The sequence below is a fragment of the Zalophus californianus genome, chromosome 5, assembly GCF_009762305.2.
Source record: "Zalophus californianus isolate mZalCal1 chromosome 5, mZalCal1.pri.v2, whole genome shotgun sequence".
Classification (NCBI taxonomy): Eukaryota; Metazoa; Chordata; class Mammalia; order Carnivora; family Otariidae; genus Zalophus; species Zalophus californianus.
The window spans coordinates 43,725,930-43,743,901 of NC_045599.1; the positions used below are offsets into that span (position 1 = coordinate 43,725,930).

Consider the following 17,972-nt stretch of genomic DNA (forward strand, 5'->3'; position numbering starts at 1 on the left):
TAACACCCTCTTTTGAAAGACAGCATTGCTTATTGTTTAATGACTGGGCTGAAAATGGGTACACCATTGCAAAGAAATGTGATTAACATGATATATCTAACAGTTTATTATTAATCACCTATCTCACAGTCTTCACTTATATCCTGGCTCTAATGTCATTCAGATCTTCATTTCTCTCTGGGATTCCAAATGTGTCTTTTTTCGGACTTACACTTCAGTCCTATCTTTGAGTGGTAACTAAAACTGCACATTTCCTCCTGGCAAGGAGAAAACCTTCTAAAAATAAAGATATCAATTAAGCAAAAAAAATGTCAAACCTGCAGCCAAGAGTACTCACAGGTGTTTTTCAGTGTGACATTTGGCTGCACAAGGTGTGGCCCTCTGGAAATTCCTGTTAGCCCGTGTCCTTTTGGCTAGGAGAATGGTCTCTACTAGGTAGATATAATTTGATTAAAATCAATGCCTATTTTCCCCTTTGCCATCACCTTCATTTATTTCTTTCACTTAGACTTGTAAAAAAAACGTGTCCTTTCCTACCACTTCCTTTCTCAGCCAGGGTCTGTCATCTGAATATGATTTAAGAAACTATTTTCTCAGTTCTCCCAAGCAGGGTCCTTCACTAGTGCTATTTTCCATGTGTGGGAGAGAAGTTAACTTGCGACGGACTGTGTACACTTTTAAGGCATTGAGACTCAATGCTGAGTTGACAAAGTGGGAGGTAGAACCGCTCACTAGATCAATCTTCAACCACTCTTTTGTCCCTGTCATCACCCTTCTTATAGTCTTTCAGTGACTCCCGGAATCTAAGAATTAGGTTTAAATCCTTTACATGTGGAACCTTCTATAATCTACGTGCAACCTGAAGTCGTATCTCTTCTCTCCCTCCAGCCCGGCCACTGGGCTTGTCCCCAGGACACGCTAAAGCAGAATGCACTCTCCTACCCGCCACCTCAGTCCCCGAGTCCAGTCTCTGTGTGTCTCTGTTCACTAATTTTTCAAAGCCAAGGGCAGATGTTACCTTCTACATGGACCCTCTCTGAGACTCTCCCTTCTGGCTAATCGCGCCCAGATTCTACTTTTTAAATATTGTGGCACTTAGGAATGTCTCCTTTTCATTTGAAACCCCGTTGGCCTGAAAGCTCCCTGAGGGAGGAAGATCAAGTCTTCTTTCACCCCATGATTAAAAAAGGTAATGTCAACAAAGCTTTGGCGAAAGAATCAATGAATGAATGAATGGCAAACAGCCAAAGCTTTGGTGAAAGAATCAATGGATGAATGAATGGGACACCATGTACCTTGCCACCTGTGGCCTGGTGTACTACCGGGTTAAATGTCCGCTGGTTAAAAAGAAGGCTTAGAAGGGAGCACCGTGGGGCGGGGGGAGCCTCCTCTCTCTGCATGTATGCATGTGACATGAAATGACACGATACCTTCAACTCCTACCCAAAGCTCCATGCCCCCTGCTTTCTTTAATAGCCCTCACTCAAATCTCCTCTCTTAGGTTATCCCCGCGTTTCTCAGCGCACACTTTAATACCTCGAATGCTGTATTTAAGTAACAACTCCAGATGGGAACACTCATCATATCTACTTGTTATTATCGGTACAATGGCTAGGCTTTGACAGTTATTGTCAAAGCACATACTTTATCCTGTGCTGAAACATGATATATGCCTTTGAAGTGACTGTTACATCAGCCCAGAAGTGAAAACTAAGCGTTTTCCCCCCGCTTAGAAATCATCTCAACAATAACAATTTTTTAAAGATTTCATTTATTTGTCAGAGAGAGAGCACAAGCAGGGGGGCGTCAGGCAGAGGAAGAAGGAGAAGCAGGCTCCCCACCAACCAGGGAGCCCAGTGCAGGGCTCAATCCCAGGACCCTGGGATCATGATCTGAGCTGAAGGCAGATGCTTAACTGACTGAGCCACCCAGGCATCCCAACAATAACAGTTTTTAAAACTTTGCATTTCTCAAGTGTGTTGTATTTGAGCATGCTTAAAGTACCCCTGGAATAGAAGTCTTATACAGAGGTATGAATCAGTGAGCACCTCACTAGGAATATCAGCTTTATACCCAGAAAGCATTCATAGCCTTCAGCACCTGAACAAAAGATAGAAGGATCAGAATTATTCCTTCAGAGCCAGGCTCTGGGACCACATTTGCCTTTCAAATTTAAAATGTGAAGGTTTTTTCTTTGTAATAGCCTTCAGTTGTATTATGTCCTATCATGTTATTTATTTCCATTGCTTCAGTTCTTTCCTGGTAGGAGACTACCACATAATCCCTCTTGATTTCTGTAACACTACATATTCAGAGCGATTCCTTTTGGCATCAGATATTTTTTGTCATCCACATAGTGATGGCATTGTCAGAATATATATTCCTACACTTATTCCATCTTGTGTTTGTTAGAAACGAATTTATTAAGAGCCTAACATGCATATATGTTTATAAAGCATAAACAGCCCCCAAATCCTATCTATAACAGATATAATTTTTAAGAAATTGCTATATGATATGCTCATCAAGAGAACTTTTTTTCGGATTAATGGATAAAAACAATCTTCACCTTAAGCTCAACAGAGTAAAAAGTAAATTATTTTGATGGTGAGAAAATTCAAATTGATATTTCAATCATTAAGAATTATGAGTATCTGAAGTGCAAGAATAAAGACAACATGTAGAAACCATTTACAGCAAAAAGATTTTCTCCAGTGCCTGGTACACCAAAAATAAATCTGTATTTTCTTCCCAAGAAGCATAATCTTTTTATTAGGATATATTCCAGATAAGTAATTTGTGTTTCTGCTGAAGCTGATATGAGAATCCAAAAAGGAAAAAGAAAAACACATTACTTTTCAAGTAGTTCTCCCCCAAAGCACTAAGGAGTAACAGGGTCAAAGTGTTTTCCATATGGCACTTGCTTTAGATGAAATCCCTTTAAAGCGAATGCATTAGTAAGTCTGAGGTGATCCTGTAGGTGTGTTTGGGCATGTGGCCAGGCACAACCTGGAGTCAAAAGGGGGATTAAACACAGCAACATTCTCCTTTCTTCTCTCCTTCCTCTTGATCCCCTGATAGTTTCCTTCAGGTGTCCAGGGTGAAGCAGGAACTTTGAGAAGTTATTGTTTTTGACTTAAGTTTTGAATGAGTTCAACCCTTTCTTGGTAATCAGAGCATTTTTTTGTGACTTTAAATAAAAGTCCACTAGTAGACCTGACAGTCATGGGGAGTCTGTGGGTGAAGATGTGAGAAGGTACTTTTATTCGCAACCTGAGGTGTATCTGGTTTCCATCCCAAGCTGAGGGATGGGCAGAGTCCAGAGGTGGACGTGTGTCCAGCATCCTCGACCGGGTGAAGGTCAAACTTCCCCACTCTTGTTTGAAAACATAACTTAAAAATAAATGGATAGAAAGGCTCGCCCACCTCAACTGTGAGGAATACCATACATAATTTTTCATATTTTCACTTTAGGAATACTGGATTTACTTACATGGCTGCTTTTCATTAAAGAAAAAAAAAAATGTGCTACAAGCAACTAATACATGGCCTTACTCTTATGACCTGAGATTCTAAATATGTTCCCTAGGTAGAGAATGTTGGAAATGGGGGGAGGGAGTCGAAAAAATTAAAGGGTGAATGGAAGGAAAAAGAGATCACCTACTTTTGCCCTTCTTCCCCATCACCTCATTGTCATGCTTGAAGAGAACCAAGGATGATTTAAGGATGATTAGTGTGCTTTCCTACGCTCTGGGGGATACAGGTGAACATACCTAAGAATGTATCCGAGTTCTAAAGTAGAGCATGGGGTTACCCGTCTCACTCACACATTCTGGGAGTGCCCGCCCCCCTGGCCCCATGGCTAGTCCATTGTCCACTGTGCATCCCACAAGAAACCAAAAGAAAATGTAAGGGTGAAAAACTAGACTCTTTTCTGCGGCACCTGGAGATGGTCTGGATTTTGTATCTGAAAACAGGGATGACCACCTGCCCCAGTTTGCTCAGGACTGGGGAGTTTTTGAAACATGAGACTTTTAGTTTTAAAATCAGAAGAGTCCAGAGCAAACTAGGACAGTTGGATATCCTGAAAACTCACAATATAGGCTCTCTTCATCATTGAAAGTCTTCTAAATCCCAGACTTTCTAAACTGGCTGCACACTTGAGACATCTGGGGAGTTTTAGAAGCAACTGAGGTGGGTGTCCCATCCCCAGAGCTTCTGATTTCCTTGGTTTGGGATGCAGCCCAGCCTTGGGATGTCTTAAAGCTCCTTCAGGTGCCCAGGGGATTATAATGTATAAGGGCAGTTTGAGAACCCCTGCACTGAATGATTTTGTCCAATTGTTTAACCTCTCTAAACCTTAGTTTTTCTTTTAGTAAAAACTTGCCCTGTTTTTTTTTGGGGGGGGTTGTTTTTTGCATTTTACTTCTGCAGGAATACTCAAGCTTCCAGAATTTGGAACATTCTAAAACAGTGATAGCAATCACCTGGAGATTTTGTCCAAGTGTGGATTCTGATTCCATGGGTCTGGCCAGACGCTAGGGCATGTGCATCTCTAACAAGCTCCCAGGTGTGGCTGATGCTTCTGGTCCACAGACAATATTTTGAGTAGTAGGATACAGAACATCAAAGGGTGAGAAGGATTACTGAAAATAACTTTCTCTCCTTTGAAGAGTAGTGGAAGTCATCAAAGGGTTTGGAAGGGATATAAAGGTGGCTACAATGGGTAGAATTCAGGTATGTATATTGACGATGTGATAGGCAGAATCCAGCCCCCACTTCCAACCTGTCTACATCCTAATCCCTGGAACCTGGGAATCTGTTAGGCTCTATGGCAAAGGTTGCAGGTGGAATTAAGATCTCTAATCAGCTGACTTCAAAATAGGACTCTTGATTATCCAGGTGGACCCAATATAATCACAAGGGCCCTTAAAAGTGGAAGAAGGACGCAGAACACCAGTATCATGGTGGTGTTAGAGAAGAAACTCTACCACCCGTTGCCGGCTCTGAAGATCGAAGGCGGCCATAAGCCAGAAACTGTGGACAGCTTCTAGACACTGGAAAAGGCAGAAAAACAGACTCTTCCCCAAGCCTCCAGAAAATAACTCAGGACTAGGCATGACACGTTGATCTTACCTGAATGGGACTTGCGGCAGACTTCTGACCTATCAAACATAAGAAAATAAGCTTGTGTTCTTTGAGCTTTGCTGTAATTTGGGGAGGCAGCGATAGGAAAATAATACAAGTATGATAGCAATCCACAGCTTGGGTGGGCAGTTAACACTGGCCATTTTTCAGTAAGTCAGTTGCTCACTCACAGTCCCCTTTCTCCGAGGCCCAAACCTCAACTCTCCTTGTGGTTTTGAGCCACCCCTCCATGCACACTGGGTTTCTGGAGCTTAGCCGTAAGAGATGTATGGAAAGAAGCCGGCTGGCCAGTCAGCCTTTCCCTGGTTCGTAGGTAGAGTCTTGGCAGGACTGCGGGCGCATCTACAAGCAGCAGGTGACCTTGCGTCCCGCGCGGGTGCGGCATCTCCCAGACCTGCGGAGAGGAGGAGAGTGCGGTCCTCTCTCGTCCTTGCTCTCCAGAGCCCGGGAGGACCTTGTTTCTCTGCTCTTCTCCGTGATTGTGCCAGGCTCTCTGTATGGAACTCGGTGAAGTTGCTCAATTCTCCCAAAGGCTTGGGCTTTGGAAGGCCGTTTAGAAAACCGTGAGGGTTCTTTTTCTTCCGGAGCCTGTGGCTCGGCAGCAAAGCGGGTGGGGGTGCGGGGGAGGGGGGTTAGCGGGGAACAACTCCCCCAGGAAGACACGGACCGGAGTCCCTTTGTCAAAATACGAAGCATCTCCTTGTGTGTGAGAAGCATTCCATGTTAGGCTTCTGTTTTCTTTCCCTCTCCTCCCTCCGCAACCAGTAAATGTGCTCGCTGCTGTCCATGGGCCACATCTGCCCGGCACGGATAGAGGTGGAGAAGTGCGGGGGCTTTGGGGGCTTTTACAGGCAAAGCTGAAAGGAGATGAAGAAAGCCAAGGGGCAGGAGGTCAGCCAAGAGCTGAGGCAGCAAGGGCCAGAAAGTTCGCTGAGTCTTTTCAAGATTGGAAGTGACGATACTCGATACTCGTAGGCCCCCGGAGGCGAAGCGCAGTCCTGCCAGCAGCTATGCAGCCCCCGCGCTCGGGGGGGGGGGGGGGGGGGGGGTGCAGGCCTGAGCTCTGCGGGCCCGTGAGGGACCCCCACCCACCTCTGGGACGCCCTGGGAGCTCCGAGGTAAAAACACTTCCCGCTTGTCCGGCAGCCAGACTGGCTCTGGCGTCCTCCCGAGCCTTGCAAGTTAGGGTTCCTTCCAGTAACTACAGTCAAGAAAAACCCTCTGGGGGAATTGTAAGCATCTTCTGTACAAATTAAAGTTACAGGGTCTTTGTCGTTGACAACTGAGATGATCATAAAATCCAGTTTTATTAGAAGGAGGCTGAGACCCAGGCACAGTGCCTAAAAAGCCCCTTGAGAAGTTTATAAAGAAGCTAATGGTGATTTGGGAGTAGAATTGTTGGAAAATGGTTTTCTTCTTCATGTTTATCTGTATTTTCTAGAAGAATGTTTGCTATAACTTTTTAAAATAAGCTTTTTTGTTTGGTTATTTTTTAAATGAAGTGTTGTGGAGAGTTCAAGTTCCTTAGCTGGCCAACGGTTCCTTGTTTAGAACCCTGTTTCGTTCCTTGTTCAGTGTTTAGAGATAAGAAAAGCCACTCCTCTTGGCTACACATGGGGTTACTTGCTCTGTCCTCTGGCTCTGGGGCCAGGATCTGTGCACGGGGATGGGCAGGGCTGCTGAGAGCTCTGCGTTCCATTCTTGCACACCGCTCCTGAAGAAAGAGTTGGCAGTATCTTCGGAACCCTCTGTCGTGGTCCTCCTGACGTTGGGCTTGCCTCTGTCTAGAAATCACCATATTCGGAGAGCCTGGGTGGCTCAGTCGGTTAAGCATCTGCCTTCAGCTCAGGTCATGATCCCGGGGTCCTCAGATGGAGCCCTGCATCGGACTACCTGCTCAGCAGGGAGTCTGCTTCTCCCTCTACCCCTCCCCCCTGCTCGTGATCTCTCTCTCTCTTTTTCTCTCTGTCAAATAAAGTCTTTAAAAGATAAAAAATAAGAAAAAATCACCATCTTCCAGTTGATACAAATTGCAAACACAGGCCTGAATGCAGAGGCCAGTGTGTCTTCACTTTGATACATGTCCCTTTGTACTAAGAAGAGGACAGAAAAGTGCTTCCTTCTTGAAGCTTGGGATTTGGATTTGACTAAGCAAGGAGACAGTTATCGTGCTAATGGGGTCCCTCAAGAGAGCAGAGGCCCTCGAGAGAGAAGAGCCCTATGGTAGGAAAGAACGGTTTCCAGCAGGCGAGGATAGACAGGAACATGGGTGCTGTTCCTGCCTCGAGCTACTTCCCCATTCCCCAGAGACCTTAGAGTGGTGGGGAGGAGGACACTGGGGCAGAGGGAAGGGGCCCTGTGGGTGGCCACTTCAGTCCTTTCACACTCTGATTGATGGTGCGTGGAGAAGAGCCTGGAGAAGAATTTCCCGGGGCCATGGCCCCAGCCCCAACCGTAAAGAAGCTCAGGCTCACAGGTACTACTGGTCCCGCAGACTGCTGGTTCCCCTGTATCCTCCCTCCCAAGAAGCAACTCCCAGGCCTTATTGCCTGCCCCTTTAGAAATGGTATGAATGAATCTTTGTCATGAGGACAGGGGTGACTTGGGAGCTGGGAGGGTGGAGTCTGCCCCTACTGTGACTGAGTGAGCCAGCACCCTTCAGTAACCGGTCAGTCCCAGGAACAGACCTGACCTCCCAGGAAGCCAAGTGTGCTGGCCAGCAGGGCCTGGCAGCTGGGGGAGAGACTAGTACCCCCTACATCTAGACCTCCAGGGGGTACCCCTGCCAACCTCACTGGGCTGATACTAGAACCACCCTTAGATATTGTGGATTTTAACCGCAATATTAGTCTGATGATACAGGACCAGTGTGTGTCATGTGGTGTACTTGAGGACATTGCCATCTAGGGACTGGCGACTTCTGTGCCTGGGCTGGCAGGGCTTACTCCCTTGTTCTGCGGGTTATGGTGTTAGAACCTGTGCTAGTAAGTTCTGGTTATCCACACCCCTTTTTAAGGGTGCTGAACACTCCTCTCTAACGTTGGTCGGGGACTTGAGGCCAAATGGGGATCGAGCCTTGTCCTCACAAGGTGCTATAGATAAGTTGCCACGTGAGGGAGAGCGAGGCAATAGAGCTGAAGAATGGGAGGAGAGAGCCCGCAGCGAGAGTGTCTCCTGCCTGCCTTCTCCCGGCCCCGCTGCCACCCAGGTCATTGTTGATTTCTCCATCAAGCCTATTAGCAGTAGGCCAGAAAGCTTTAAACTTAACTGGTATACATAAAGCAAGCTGTTCATTTAATCTGCACATTTAATTCAGCCTGCTCTGTATGCTGCTCCAGGCTGGCTTTTTTCCATATAAGGCGTTCGCGGTGTCTTTCTGCCTCACCCCTGCCTCTGTCTTGAAAATCAGCCAAAGATGGCTTTGTGTGTAATGCATGTGCTGTAGGCCAGAAACCCTGCAGCAGTGCCCTCACCTCGCCCCCCCACCCCCGCTGCGCACCGCCCCCCCCCCCTCCCAGCCAGGTAAGTCCTGCATCCTCTGCTCGCAGTGCTCCCTCCAATGACAACATGCTGAGTTAAAGTATTTTGGCCTTTCTAATGGGAACGAGGAGAAAGAAAATCGGTTCTAATTTTGCTCGTCTGTCAGATGATATCCGGAAGAAATGATTGCTGTGTGTGTAATTTTGTTTGTGAATGTTGCTGGACTCTGCCGTACTTGATGTGAAGGCAGATGGGATGAAAGCTTTAGGCACGCTGTCAGTGACATCTGCATTCCAAAGGCATTCATAAGGTTCATAGGCATGAATGGTGTGGTAGGCAAAGGAGGGATGCTTTCTCATGTAGTCTGTTCTCCTAAATAAATGATACCAATCTGTGTATAATCATACGTTTATTGAAATGTGCCAAGAGATTAAATAGATGGTTGCATTTTGGTATTATCACAAATGAGCAACGTTTGGGTTTGGGGTAATGGCATGTAAATGAATCCAATTCCCATTTCCCTAAGTGGTTTCTATGGCTTAATGCCTGTCGAGGTTTTGTGAAATATCTCAAAAACCAGATGATGCCACCATAGCGAAGGGAACAGTAAGGAGATGAAAATTAGAGGGTAGCTTAAGGAATCTTTGCTCAGGACCATGGGCTCACACATTGAGGGGCTGGGGCGAGGCATGAACCAGTGCAGCCTAGGAAAAAGAGAGAGTATCTGAAGGCATGAGAGAAGGAAATGCATTAAAAAGAGAAAAGTGGCAAGGAGAAAAAGGAAATTTAGATGCTAAGCCAGAACCCTGGGGGTTGGGGGAGGAGACTGAAAACCGCTGTTTATTTGGTTATGCCTTATCACTGGGGCTCTGCTCTACCTACCAGCTGCCTCATTTACAATCCGTTCTCCTCACACCGTTAACCAAGGTGAACATATTACAAAACCCAGACAGTGAATGGCAGAAGCTTGAGATAAAGTGTGTATATCCCCCTGGGATGCCTGCAGACCTCAAACCGGATGCGCTTAAGACCACTATCGGCAGAACAAAAGAAATTTGCTCCTGTAGTTCTACATGAAAACTATGTACCTTATCTCATCTGTTACTGTTACCACTCTATGGAACTGCTACAAAGTACTTGCTCCTCTGTTTGGGGCCTTACTTGAATTACATTGTTGATTACCTATAGTTTTCTTAAAGTTAGTGCTAACCTCATTTTTACATCTAAAAAGAGTCACAAGGAAGTGCCTCAGCCTAGGTCCACAGTCTACCAAGTGGAGCAGGCAGGATTTGAACTCAGATCTACTGACTTAGAGAAGTCCATAATAAAAGGACAAAAAAAAACGATTTTCTTGGGAAAACTGGGACCATACCTAAGTCAACAGTCAAATCTCCGAGTGTTTTGTTGCCTGAGTTTTCCAGTAGTTGAAAATTATTGAAATATTAGCCAGCCACACTGGAGTATTGTTTCTCAATATTGGACTAACCTGGGGAGGTTTAAAAAAAAATGCTAATGTCTGGTTTTCATTTGTAGAGATTCTAATTTAGTTGGTCTGTGATGAAGCCTGGGCATCATGGGTTTTAAAAGCTCCCCAAGTACTTCCGATACTTAGCCAAATAGGCGTTTCCTTTTAGACTTTTTCTAAAGTCTAGACCTATTAATACAACTGATTCTTAGCTATCTTGGCCTTCTACTGCACAGGCATCTCAAACTCAAAATGTCCAAAAAATTTCCTTTTTTCACTTCAGCCTGACTCTCCTTTCGTTCAGGGACTCGGAAAACCATAATGTTTTGGGAGCTACTGCTTAGAAATTCTCCAGCATGGAGACACCGTGTCTCTGCTCTGTCCTGTGAGTTCCTTTGTATCTTTTTCCAACTAATCAGAATGAAATGAATATTCACTCAGTTTCTCTTCGCCAAGAGCCAGACTTATCTTGCTGTAATAGAAAACAAAATTTGCAGTCATACTTAGAAGCAGTTTGGTGTGGGAGAAATTTTTTCTTCCTGCAACAGGACTTTGACTAATTTTAGGTAAGCCCTCCTCTGAAATGGAGAACATATTGGATGGTAATAACAAGGGCTGATAATGAGATTATAAATATCAAATGGAATAATATAAATGAAATAGCTTTGTAAATAGCAAGGACTAGCAAAGTAGGAGATGGTATTATACATTTTTAAAGGAAGTACCCCATGAAGAAATGATTAAAAAAAAAAACACTTCCGTCTTAATATAACCTACTTTCACTTTACATTCATTCACTTTGCCACCAGAGCTTATTAGAATTTAACACGATGACCAAAGTTCTGTTAACTGTTGACTTTTAGGGGTGCCTGGGTGGCTCAGTCGTTAAGCGTCTGCCTTCGGCTCAGGTCATGATCCCAGGGTCCTGGGATCGAGCCCAACGTCGGGCTCCCTGCTCTGCGGAGAGCATGTTTCTCCCTCTCCTTCTGCCTGCCTCTCTGCCTACTACTTGTGCTCTCTTATCTCTCTGTCAAATAAATAAAATCTTTAAAGAAAAAGAAAACTGTTGACTTTTAAGCTTTCTGACTTCTATATCTGGAATAAGGCCAAGAACTAAGGAAAGGGTGAGAAGGAACAGCTTCCAAATAACTGACAACAGCCTTCTAACCCAAGGGGCAAAGACTCTTCATCGTGTAGGAAACAGGTGCTCAAAGCAGAGGTCAAGGGGCAGTCTCGGTTCTACAGTGGTGGTCAAAACAGAGCAGCTGGCAGAGAAGAAAGCAAGAAATTCCAGAAGAGGGCAAATGGGAACAAAGTACAGAGAGCATCACTAAGTTGAGGGGCTATAGTAGGGGCGTGGAAATCAGACCCAGAGGCCAAGCTGTGAACCGCAGGAACCCTGATTTTGGTGAGCAAGGAAGTGGAGGGAAGCAGCCATGTGCCTAGTAGATCTGACACCAGAGCAGACCATGGCTTATCAACTCCTCTCTCATATATCCATCCATAAGTAGATTATGAAATGAATAGAAAAAAAGAAACTCAAAATGTCTTTTATTGAACTTAACGTAAACAGTAATGCTGATGCAAATCAATTAAGTGAAATATCTCCAAGTGAAATCATTTTGGTAGCTATTGAACTGTACATGAAATAACACTTGTATTTTTAAAACCTTAGTATTTAGTTTAAAAGGAAAAACCTTCCATTTTTTTTAAAGATGGGTTTGAAATTCTGCAAAATAGTTTGTCTAAACTAAAATTGACACTTGTCAACTACAAGGTGTTTTATTTGTTATGGTTTCCCTGTTAAAAAGTTCTACCCTTTGTGGTCCAATTAAGACAGACTGAAGTAACTCCCATTCTGAACGTGAAAACATGTAAGTGAATTCACCTGTGTCTGGGACCAGCTATCTAATTCCCCAGATTAGCCTCTGTGGAGAACAGACTTGTGTTACAGGCTAACAAGAAAAGGCTTACTGGAAGCTTAAAAGCACATCTGCACTTACTATCAAAACTCAACAGTCTTTGTTGAGAATTGAGACAGTGTTTGGGGGAAAGAGTGTACTGTATCACTGACGTGGTTTTTGGCAATAAAAAAAGCATTCAGTTTTATCAAAGAGCTATAGCGAATGCACAGTTCTATTGCTTGCACTTGAGGAAGATCTGGCCCACCATGTGGGATACCCGCCGCCCGGAAAGAAAACATTTGGATCAGTGTGCAGAGAAGGACACATAAATGCAAGCACATTCATGGACCTCGAGGACTTTACTTGATTACAGTGTCAGATAAAAAGGAGCATTCACAACTGACACTATCTTGATCTGAGTCCTACATGTACAATACCAAAAAAGATGTCTTTGCAAATTAAGTTGTAGGGAAGTCTTGGTTCTCTTGGGTTGCCTGCAGTAAGAATTGCTATTAAAAAGATAGACTTCCTCTTTGTCCTCATTTGCCGGGTCCGACAGAATGTAGAATAGATGTGTATATACCCGTTCATACATCCCTCCCAAGCACATGCGCAAACCCCCAGCAGCAGCTCACAGCCCCTACGTTCATTGTCTCTTCCCTCACCATCAGTGTGTCTCCCGTCTCTGTCTCTTCTGTCTCTTTCTCCCTCTCTAGGTCTCTGTCTTTAACTTTTGAAAAATGCTTAATTCTCATATGATGGAAGGAACATTCTTCAGTAATGGATTTTTTTAAATCTGGCTTTCGAATTACTTTTTAAATGCCTATAATGTACCCTTTACAGACCTCGGCAAATACCAAAATCTCAGTTTAATTGTATCATTTGAATTTAGTGGGGGGCATACAAATTATTTCAGCTGTTCAAGAGCTTTTTATTGAGTAGAAAAAATAAAAATTTAAAGTTGTGGAGTAATGAGAGATCCTTCAGGCTGAATAAAAACTATTAGTAATGTTTGTTTTGAGAGCATATGTCTTCTCTGTCTCTCCTACATACACACACATACATAGCAAACCCTATAGCTGACATAAATTATTCTCCAATGTGGGGAGCTATTAAAAGTCCAACCTCTAGATAAAGCTGAACCAGTATCTCTGGGATGAGACCCACAAACCTAAAATTAAAAAAAGCATCCCATGTGTTCCTAATGGTCATTCAGCTGGAGGAATCATTCACTGGTGACGATTTGTATTTTTCTAATTCTGTCCTCATATGTCTTTAATGACTGTGGTCCTGATTTTACATTTCTATTCTGTCATTTTATTGTCTATGTTCTTATTTCATCTTGGAGATCACCTCAGTATAAAATTTGAGATAATTCTTAGAAGGGAGAAAAAAAATCTTTTCACTTTCCTTTTTACAGAAAGCCTGAATTCTCAGTATTGTGCATGCGGAATGCAAAGTTGTAGGTTTGAAAGGTCATAAATCAGCTGCAAGTTTCTCAGCAGGGTGTATTTTAAAATGTATGACCTTCTGTTGTTCCAGCGTATCACTAAAGCTTGTTCCGTGCCATCAAATGCAGTGAAAATCAGTGCTTTTCATATCTTCATACACAATATATTACAAGAATCTCCCTCAGAAAAGAATAAAACTGTTCTTTCTATTTAAATCCCTCCCCTTTTTTTTACACCCCCCCCCTTCGACAAAATTTACAATTGCAAAGAAAGAGAAGCAGGCAAAATAAAATACAGAAGCTTCTGGGAAGCATAGATAACTTATTACTTGGTTTTTCTAGCTGCTAAGATTGAGGCAGAAAAAAACAGTATATAATACACTGCTATTAGCTTCTCTACTAGTAAACCAACTTCTTGTAGTTCAGTTTGTCTAATTGTCTAAAATTATTGTGTTGTCTGACTGGCACTGGATATTTAGTAAAGATACAATGTGAATGTTAACCATTCAAATCAAATTTTTCATAGCAGAATCACCAGTTTTAATTACTGATTAAAATGACCATCTGAATGTTAATGTATTCCAAAGAATTAAATAATGCTTTAATTTTTTAATATTCATAGGAAAGAGGTGTTCTCCTCAGAGGAGGGAAGGGAGGCTCTGAGAAGTTCAGTAATTTTTTAAAATTATTTGGCTGATAAACTGCAGAGCTGAAATTAAAATCCAGATGTGCAGGTTGAAAAGCCTAGCTTTGCATCCCTAATGCTGGTGGTTCTTGTACTTTGGCATATGTAATAATCTCTAAGAAGTTGTTTAAAATGTTTATTTCTCTTTAGAGATCTCCCTTTGGTAGTCTGGAGAGCCCAGGGATCTGCATTTTAACAAGCATTTGTGTAAGCCTGACCACACCCAGGAAAGGCTTGCAGTGGGGTTGCCCTACTCTGGAGGATCTCTCAGACTGGGGACACAAAGGAACTCCCCAATCCTGTGTTATTTATATCACCTCGGTTTTGTCCCCTTAGAACTGAGGTGACAGGAAGCTACACCCAACCCTGGTTTGCTGGCTATTTTTCACCCAGAAATTTTTTAAACTATCATTTCTGAACTTAAAAAGGGAGTACTGAAAATGTGCTTTGAATTTCATTGAGAATAAAGGCTCCAAAGAGCCTCATGGAAATGAAAGGGCATGTTGAGAAAGGAGGCTCAGGAGGAGGTGATGGCTGTGGCTTTTCTGGTCTGATTGGGTCTTGCATTCCTTGCTGATGGTGGTTGCCATGATGGGACGGCATGCTCACCTGGAACTGAGGCAGCTTTAGGACAAGAAGAAAAGCTCCGCGGTAGTGGTAGAAAGCTAGCAGTTAGGGTGGAAGTGTGGGCAGAAGACAGAAAAAAAAAAGAGAGGGAAGAGTCAGGCAATGGAGATGGTGGGGGACGTCTTAGAACTAGCGCAAATGGTGGGTAAGCTGAAAGGTGCATCATTTCCATCTACCAGACATTTGGCTGCCTTCTCTTTAGAATCCTTAGAAGAACTGTAAGTTACTGCTTTCGGCAAAATTAATCCTCTCGGATAAGCATCTCTAGCAATCATATGTAATGGGTATGCTCAGTAAGTGACGAATCTCTAATGGGAATTTAAAGTAAAGTAGTTGAAGGGAGACCAACAAAAACCTACCGTGGTCCAGGAACTCCAAAGCTGTTCACGTCTTCAGTGTGTGCTCCAAGTGGCATAAGTCCCTTGAAGAGAGGTAGAGAAACACTATAGTGTTTGGAGAAACGCTAACCCTGGCTGGGCTCCTGGCAGAGGTATGATGTTCCACGTGTCATGGAATTTCTGTGAGTGCCCATTTGTCCAGCTAAAACATGGTGGTTATAAATCCACTGCATGGGATGCTTAAATGGGGACAGTAAATAATCATTTAGTACAGGACCTGGGGGATAGCAAGGGTAGCAGAGTCCTGCCAGGAAACCGAATCTAATCCAAATGGTTCAAAGAAAAAGACCTTGGTGAAGAGATCATTTACAAGGGTGAGGGCAAGGCATGTGGAGACTGTCGCTGCAGGATAGCATTACTGCTGTTAGACCTGAAGGCACAGGAGGTTAGTAGCTACCCTCCTGTGAGAGCAGGGGTCATGGAAGAGAAACCTGTGAGAGCTGTAGTGTGGAAGGACCCAGCTACTGCCAGAGAAGTGGGGTAGGAGTGGCCTCCTTCTCCTGCAGCCTCCCATTGCCAGGCCCAGTTGGAAGCCACAGGGCGAGGAAGCCCAGAAGATGGAGTTCACAAGGGGTGGCCTCCCCGAGCACAGGGTGAGGCAGAGATGGGCATAGGATGGATGGGGAAGGAGCAGATCCACTGGAGTTTTTCAATAGAGTCCTTTCTACCCCTCAACCCTAATCAGTCGCATGGGCACACGCATCCTTATATTTCCAAATAAAACTGCATATGGGGGGTTAAGAGAAGCAGTTTTTATTTAGCTTATTATCCCATTAATGAATATCTGTCAAGTTCAGAAATAAAGTTAAACATGACTCTTCCTTTCCCCAAACCTCAGGAGCACTAGTGGTTATGCACTTGGAAAGACATAATTTTTGGACCCAAATTCTGTCTCTAAGATACATAAATATCCTTTAACTCGCTGAGAGACTTAATGTGCTTCCCTCAAAGACCTTACTTCCAAGGGTGAATTTGGCACCGAGGGTATCAGACGGTCTAGAATAAGAAAAGGAGAGAACAACTCACCATAAACTGCTGTTGCTTCTACTTCTCAGTCCCATTCTTCACCAAGACTGCTTCTTTAGACAATAGCAAACTTTTCTGCAGACTGGAGCTGTCATTCATTTGAAAGGTGGAGCCTCCCTCTCCCTCCACAGAAGTAGAGACTAGTCAGGCTGATGGAGATCGCTTGGCCTGTTAGGAACAGAAAAGAAGTATCCATGTCTTGAGATGGAAGCATTGATGTGACTGGAACATGAGCAAATGTCAATCATTTGGCCAACCTGTAGGAACCATCTAGATTGATAAGAAGAGGAACATCTTTTAGCCACATGCCTAGAGGACTTGTGGAAATGTCATGGTCAGGTAGCCCCATCATTTGTTCTCCCATGGGCAAGATGAGATTCGGTGACTAATTTGTACTCTACTATAACATTAAATTAACATTAGCTTTTGCGCATGAAATAAAGTAATTATAAATGATACCTATCACTTGTCAATGCCCACTGTGGTCCAGATGTGTACCAGGAGGTTTAGCGTTCTAATCTTCACACCTCTTAATGGATGACACACTAAATTTAAAAAGCAGTAATTCATAATGATACTCAAAAGGGAGTACCTCCTTTTTGGAAGAATGTCAGTTACTAAAGGGGAAGGAAAAATAGAACTGGAAACTCAGAATCATTTGACCATGAATGTAGTAACTGATTCAAGCAAGTATCATCGAATGCTTTAAATATCGTGGGTGAAAGATTTATTTTTTTTATTTTTATTGTTATGTTAATCACCATACATTACATCATTAGTTTTTGATGGAGTGTTCCATGATTCATTGTTGGTGCAAAACACCCAGTGCTCCACACAGAACGTGCCCTCCTCAATACCCATCACCAGGCTAACCCATCCCCCAACCCCCCTCCCCTCTAGAACCCTCAGTTTGTTTTTCAGAGTCCATCGTCTCTCCTGGTTCGTCTTCCCCTCCGATTTCCGCCCCTTCATTCTTCCCCTCCTGCTATCTTCTTTTGGGGGAAAGATTTAGAGGAGAGAATATCCACACAGTCTCAAAGCATCATGCCACAGGTGAGTTATTAACTACAAAGGGGTAAAAGATAGCTTCACAATAGAAAAATCTGTCTGACCATACATCAATGAAGTGAGCAAAGCTAACCACCAGTAAGGAAGCAAACTGACCTTATATGCCTTGGGGGGGAATGTGGCGCATGGTAGTCAACATCATCCGTGTGGTATTCTCATGGAAATGTTTAGCCTGAATCTAGTCATGAGGAAGCGGACAAAGTCAGATTTAGAGACATTCTACAACTGGCCACAAATGGCCTGGACTCTGGAAAAATGTCAAAGGTATGAGAAACAAAAATATTAGGGAAAGTGATCTGAACTAAAACAGATGATAAAGATGATGGCTAATTTTACTGCGTGATCCTTTTGGATCCTAGATAAAGGGAAAAAATCAGGTACACAGATATTCCTGGGACCAAATGAGAACTTTGAAATGGTCTACATACTAGGTAGTCTGATAGTTTTGGGTCCAATTTCTTGGTTGTTTTAGTGGAACTGTGCATATATAAGAGGCGGTCTTCTCATCTTAGAAATCTGTGAAGTATTTAAATGTCACCAAGTCTGTGACTTCACTTTCACAAAGCTCAGCAACTACAAAATGTTAAATAGATACAGCAAATCTGGCAAAATGTCAACAATTGATGAACTTAGGTGAAAACTAGATGCATGACAACTTTTTATTTTTTTTAAATTCCAATATAGTTAACATACAGTTTCAGGTGTACAAACAGTGATTCAA

At 43.4% G+C, this 17,972-nt stretch overlaps 1 protein-coding gene and 1 long non-coding RNA gene across 3 annotated transcripts in view; one reads left to right on the forward strand and one right to left on the reverse strand.

The window, feature by feature from the left end:
• The window catches only part of RAB3C (RAB3C, member RAS oncogene family), a 289,684-nt gene that overhangs the window by 174,314 nt on the left and 97,398 nt on the right, over positions 1-17,972 (forward strand). The gene's annotated exons all lie outside the window — the stretch shown is intronic.
• On the reverse strand, positions 14,626-16,327 carry LOC113929272. The gene is made up of 3 exons (XR_003522144.1): positions 16,184-16,327; positions 15,119-15,180; positions 14,626-14,797 (listed from the first exon to the last, which is right to left on the reverse strand). It is a non-coding gene; the product is annotated as an uncharacterized LOC113929272 (long non-coding RNA).